Raw genomic sequence first — 7,037 nt, 5'->3', positions numbered from 1 at the left:
GGGAAGAAGCTGGAAATGGGCAAGTGTTTGGAGCAGTCCATGCCTGCTGTTGCGACAGAAGAGGCCGGACAAAAGGGGGTTTTCCAAAGATGTGCTCTCTGGGACAGTGTCCAGTAGAATTGAAATCAAGCCAAATTGAGTCGTTGTTTGAGTAGGGTCTGGCAATGGTGGGGTAGAGGCATCGCCGGTGGGGGTGACAGGCAAATGAATCAGTAGGCTTCATGGAGTGAATAAGAGATCGAGAGAGATCAGAGGTTGAGGTCCTGACAAAAAGGGACCGTGTGAAGTGGTGGAATCTGGCTGGAGAAGAGGGTCTAGCATGTGTGTGCATTCTAGGGGACAGGAGGAAAGATAAAGGATAGGGGTAGAAGATGGTGCATTAAGATTGTAGCTCAGAGGCAAAAAGGGATCTGGTTCCCAGTGTTGAGACTCAATAATGGGGCAGGGTTGGGGGTGGCAGTGGAGGTAGAGAGAACCTTGGTGGAAAAGATGAGAAAGCTGGGAGTGGGGGAGAAATAAGGATATGTGAAATATTAGGAGAGACCAAGGCAAGGAGGACTCCCAGGCAGAGGAGATAAAGCCATTGTAGGAAAAGCAAGCAGTCAGAATGCGGGGACCAATGGCAGAGCCTCTGGTGGGAGAGAGCAGGCCAGTAATGATGTGAAAGGAGTGGTGAGGGAGCAGGACCCACTGAGACGGGCAACAGGAAACAGACGATGCGCAAGCAGAGTCAGACACCAGACAGGGCACGCCAGGGAAAGATGAGACACTGTAGGGTCCTGGGAAGAGAGGCCGATCAGGAGACCAATTATCAGACAGAAGGGCTGGTAATTGGTCTTCTTGAAGGTCTAGTGACAGGGTGGAGGCCAGAGGTAAAGAGGGTTCAGACCAAAGAGCGCTGGGAACCAAAGGGGACACAGATGAAGCAGCATCTTTCATAGGCTTCGGAACAGCCAAAGGTCTGCCTCCTCGATGATGCTTTCCTAGGCCTCCCTGCACAGATATTGACCGGGCAGTTACCAAAGTGCAAGGGAACACACCTTCCCCCGCCCCCAAGTCTTAGACTTTGTCATACATATCTCTTTGATCCCTCACCCTAGGCTCGTCCTCTCATTCTGTCCCTTGTGGGTTCCTTCTTCAGGGACAATCCCAGGTTGCACTGGGGCCCTAAAACTGCATAGGCCATGCCAGGAGGTGGGAAACAGGAAAGAAGGAAGAGATTAATCACTTCCAGGAAAGATCCCAGGCCACCACCACAGCTTCCCTCTGGCAACTGCTACAAGCTGGTAAAACGAGACTGGGTTACGTGTTGAGAAAGTGAAAATTAGTTTGGCCTGAGAAAATGAAAATCCACCATGCCATTTATCAAGCTGGGAAAACAGACTCAGAACACATGTAAAACCAGCTGCAAAGTTAGCAGAAAATTATGTTTCTTCTAAGGAAACACTACATCTGTAAAGTGTCCTAATGACACTCAGTAGCACAACTTCGCCCCTGAGAAATCAGGTTTTCTAAAACCATAGTTCAGCAGAACCGTCGTGCTTGAAATCATTTCAGTAAGAACAAAGCTTCCCCGTCTTGCCTGCAGGATCTAACTCAGTTTGTCACGGAGCAGCCGTCTTGATTTCCAACCCAGGGGCAGATTCAGGTAAGAGGGCTTGGGATAAAATATTCCACATCTAACTTTGTACTTTCTCAGAAGAGGAGGCCTTGTGTCCACTCTGCCATCCAGAACTGCGTCACCCCTTTGCACACTCACCAAAATACTGTTTCATATAAATGTCACCTGATGCCACCCTTCCCCCCAAATTATATCATTCCTTTTCCTTTTCTTGGTGACATACCCCATGGTTCCTCCGGGGTGTAACCTTCTTGTCACCAGTAAAGGACTTTGTCAGATGACAGTTTTGCTCCTGGTGTCCTGATTAGGACATCTGGAGGTTCTCTCGCTATTTGGTCAAGACTCTCCCTACACAGAATTGGCCTTCTTGACTCAATACTGTGCGTGTCTGAGACTTCTTGAGGCTCGAGACATTCAAGGTGCCTTTCTCTTTGGTTGTGGACTGAATTTAGACTGGTTGTCTCTTTTGTCCTTCAGCATCAGTTTATTACTTGTCTCCTGGAATTTTTAGTTTCCAATCAGTCTTCGGTGTCCCCTGGTAAAATCTGGCTTTTAACAGCATCTCCAGTCTTCGATTTGCCCACCATCCTCTGTCTGTAAGATCTTCCCCCAGTCTTCTCTGGGAATGAGAAATTGGCTTTGAGAAAGAGCTCTCCACACATTCCGTGCGTCAGGTGGCTGCTGATTTTTCAAGTCAAGCAGAGGCAGCTTAACTTTAGGGCCAAGCACTCGGAACACAGGTGATATTTCACCTTTGATCGACAGTCAAGTGGTCCTTCATGGGCTTTGCTAATAAGCTTGTGCTGCCTCCTGGCACAACTTCACTGAGGATGAATTAGAATTCTAGTGGCCACTTGGGGAACTCTAACAGGAATGAGAATGTTCATTTGGGAAATGCCTGAGGTAAAAAAGGAAAAGACACTCTCAAGAGGATATTGTACATCTGGTCTAAGAGAGAGAGAGTCCCCTGTGATGAAGGTAGGAGGTTTCCCCTTCTTCAGGGATTAATAAGCACTGGCTTTTTTAAAAATTGATTTGAGAGAGAGGAAGGGAGAAGGAAAAGAAAAAAAAAGCAAGGACTTGTTGTACCACTTATTTATTTATTCACTGGTCGATTCTTGTGTGTTACCTAACCGAGGATCAAACCCGCAATCTTGGGGTTTGGGGCCAACTTTCTAACCAACTGAGTTACCTGGCCAGGGCAAATAATTGCTGGCTTCTAATTACATGGCTTGATAAAATTGGCCAGGACAGAGTTTTGGTTACTATTTAAACCAGCTGTAATGACTTTCTCTTTCGTATCTATGTCTATATGAAAAAGATTTTCCTTCATTGAAACGTTCTCTCTTCTCCCAACAGAGAAGATAACCTTTTACAGTGGCAATTTTGTCTAAAACTATCTCTCTCATGCATTTTTACTGTTGTTGTTGCTCCATCCCTCTCTCTTTCCTTCACTTGGGAAATTTCAAAGATTAATTGCTCAGAAAAAAATCGTTGTCATTATTTTGTATAATACATAGTTGAAAATGTCTAAGAAAAATTGTCAGTAAAGTGTATGTCTTGCAATATAAAATGTAGACAAATGTACTTAAATAGCCCTTCATCATTATAGCTGTAAGAAGTCTTAGCTTTAATGAGTTTTTAAATATCATTTTATAGTTATTTAAATTTTGTTTCAAGATGCAAAATTTATAAAGTATATTTTTAAATTATCCTATAATATTTCTGATAAATTTTGGGCAAATGGAAATAAGCTAATCATATTTATTAAAAACAACTATATGTCTATATTGCCCTATTTTTTTCATATAAAATGAATGCTAAAATAACATTCTAGTTTATATAAGACTAAGATTAAAACTGCTGAGGATATAAACTTTCTAAATTTTGTACATTGGTTTTACGGGACAAGAAAAAGATCATTGTTGGAACAAAATATAAAATTATGTTTAAATGAAATCATAAAGAGTCTTTTCATGGGTTTTGATCTTATAAAACTCTTACAATCCTACCAATCATGAGGATTTAATATTTTAGCTAAAATTGTACAAATTTTAATTAAAATTTTTCAAATATTTAATTAAAATGCTAAGACTTTAGAAAATGGTGAATTATTTGCTGTATATTATTTGGATACATGAACAGTTTCTAAGCTAAAATATATGTGTGTGTGTGTGTGTATATGTATCTATATAAAGTTTTAATATATCCTTATTCATATACATTATACAAGGACTATAGATTAATAGATTGTGTAAATCCCTTTGGATAATGTGCTTATTCTGCCTCCTAAAAAGTAAAAAGGCAATCTGAAATACACACTACTAAGAGTTTAGTTAGGCAGTTCTTGGTTTCTCGCCTTCTGCTTTTCCCTGTATCTGGAGGAAAAAAAAATTGGTACCTTGGCTAAATGTGGTAATTAATAAAAATGATCAAGACTATACTTAGTATAATAATTACAGAAGAATGTGAATGTGTGTGCAAGATAAGGAATATAGCTTGTCTGTTAAGCAAATATAATGCCTTCACAGACAAGCTATATTCCTTATGTTTATAAAATGATAATTAAATGTAATATATACATTTGTTTCAATATGCTAATATAAATTATATTCTAAAACTAAAATTTTACCACCTATGCATTATTTATTCTACAAATACATAAAACTTAAAAGCATATTAAATTTATTTTAATTCTATAAATGACAAAAAGACAAATTAAGGGTATATTCCATGTTAATGGATTTATTCACAGAAAAAGGTTCACAAACCTTTTACTGATGATTGTAATGTACAGGGTCTGGCAAAAGTAACCCCTGCTTGAGTGTGGTTGGTAGAGTAATAATATGGGTGAAATAATTTATAGTTTTAATTTGAGCATTTCACCTAAAACGTCATATGGTGTGCTTCAGTGTGATATTGTTTTTACATGCTTATGATTTTGTAATTAAAAAGGAGCATTATTTGTGCCGGAACCTGTAGATGATACACAAAAAGAGTAATATTAGGGTTTTCTTTCCATAAAATGGTCATATTATTTCATACCTAGATAACAGAGTTTCGCTTTGAATCACCAAAATATTCTGTTAACTCTCTGTCCTTCTGTCAGTCTCCTGCATAATAACAAATGTCCTTATTTTCCCTAAGTTACTATGTCAGACATCAGAGAAGGTCTGTGGTTGAACCTCAGTGGCAAGGCCCCTCCCCAGGTACCGTTAACAGCTGACACAGCAGGGACCCAGGCCTCAAGTCCAAAGATGTAAGTGATGCAAAATCACCACAAGGCTGTCCTGAGCCCTCAGACAGAGGACTCTGAGGAGTCGTTCTGAAACAGGTGACTGCAAGAAATGGCACGTTCTACCCAAGGCTCTCAGGACCAAGCTGGTGGCTGCAGGACGTGTCCCCATCTCCCAGGACCCACCCGACGTGACCACCAGAGCCAGACTGCCATGCTTCAGTCTACATGTGCTTTTGCTCTTTTTCTTGGTTCTTCACTCTCTGCAAAGTTAAGGTCTAAATTGTTGACATTTCTTATCTATTAACTATGACACCCCTAACGCCTTTGTCCTCAACACTTACTGAGTCATCCCTCCGTGAGTCCAACGCCAGGCTGCACTTTGCTCACGATTTAGCTACAGAGTGCAATTACGCCGTCTGCTGAGTTTGTGCAATACCAACTTTCCTTTGGGTGCCGCCCAACTTCCTTCGCCAGCAATGTCGTGGAATTAATCAGCTGGTTTCCTAGGTGATAAGACCCAACCAAGATGTGATCTGGGGTGAAAACTAGTGTAATGGGCCAGAAATCAGAATTCTACAACCCCCAATCATGGCATACATAGAAAAGAAGGTTTGGATGCTAAACAAAACAATGCTCAGGGCCCTTCTGTGAAATTTAGCTTTTCCAACCAAATTGCCACAAAAGGAAAGGCAGTGATGGGGGTGAAACGGGTGACGAGGAGGTGCCTTGGGAAAACGGGACACAACTGAGAGGAAAGGAGAGAGCGTTCAGTGAGGGAAGGTGGGCCCCATGGGGTACTCAGGCAGAGAGGCCACACAGGTAAACATGTCCCTGCAGAGTCCACGGGGAAGGTGGGGGCCGGTGTTTCAGAATCCACAGACCGTCTGCAACTTGGGCCTCTGCAGAGTCCGGTGAGAAGGCGGAAACCAGAGGTGCAGGGGCTGAGAGAGGGGCTAGTTATGGGTCTTCTGAGGGTCAGTGAGAGGCTGAAGGCAGAGCTGGCCCTCATACAAAGGCGGGAGCTGTGGCCCTCTGAGGCAGTGGCATCTTCCACATGCCCCCAAACAGGAGCACATCAGCTCCCACAGCCACTGTGTCGCACCATGCACAGCAGGGATCTGGACAAAACGGTTGCCACCAACTGCCTGCGTCAGGCAGCTTGTCCCAGTGGCTGCGGAAGACACAGGGAATAAGCTACAGTCAAGGAGGCTGGGCTGGGGGCCCGGCAGAGCGGGAGACACACTGTGTTCCCCCACATCCCACACTTCAGAAGTCTCCTCTGATTCCTCACACCAAGGCATCTTTCATATTCCCTGTCCTTTATGTTTCCTCTCCACTGTCAACCCCAGGGTGCTGGGCCCTGAAACTGCACAAGCTGTCCTGGGAAGGGGGACACAGGAAAGAGGGGTGAGAGATTGATCTCCTGTTCACTGGGAAAGCTTGTCCTGTGCTCCCTCAGATTCTCAGTCTACCTCTGCAATCCAGGAACCCAAGAGCCTGGGTTACTTCAGGTGAGGAGAGGAGCCAAGTGATATTTTAGGAGCCTGAATGTCCTTTGGGGGAGACTTTTGGGAGGCTAGGACTGTAAAAGCACCAAAATTAGCCTACAAAATAGTCCAGGACGACATAGGTAGGCCTTTCACAGACATTACCTCATTTGACCCTCACAACAGTCCCGTGAGGCCTGGAGGCCAGGTGTCACCTCAGAGGAGGAACCTGCACCTTGGGGTTCCATTGCAGTGACCTAAAACACCACCAGCGTTTTCCCTTACAAATCCGTAGGCCAGGAGTCCAGCACAGGTCTCACTAGACCAATCGAGGTGTTAGCAGGCTGCATTACCTTCTGGAGACTTTAGGCAAGAATCTGCTTCCTGTTCATTGGGTTGTTGGCAGAATTCAATTCCTTGTGGTTGAAGCACTGAGACACCCATTTCCTTGCAGGCTTTCAGGGGAGAACCCTTCCCAGCTTCTAGGGGCTACCACATGCCTTGGCCTATGGCCCTGCAAAGCCAGCAATGGAAGGTTGAACCCTTCTCTTTCCTCTTTCATCCTATCTATCTGGCCCAAGTTAAACAGCTTGTCCCAGTCAGGACCCCAGAGTTCTGCCTTCCCTACCAGCAGCAGTTCCAGGTGTCTCCCACTGCGCAGCTCCAGCAGGCTTTCATTTGGATGGATATG

The sequence above is a fragment of the Desmodus rotundus genome, chromosome 1, assembly GCF_022682495.2.
Source record: "Desmodus rotundus isolate HL8 chromosome 1, HLdesRot8A.1, whole genome shotgun sequence".
Lineage (NCBI taxonomy): Eukaryota > Metazoa > Chordata > Mammalia > Chiroptera > Phyllostomidae > Desmodus > Desmodus rotundus.
This window is presented reverse-complemented; position numbering follows the sequence as displayed.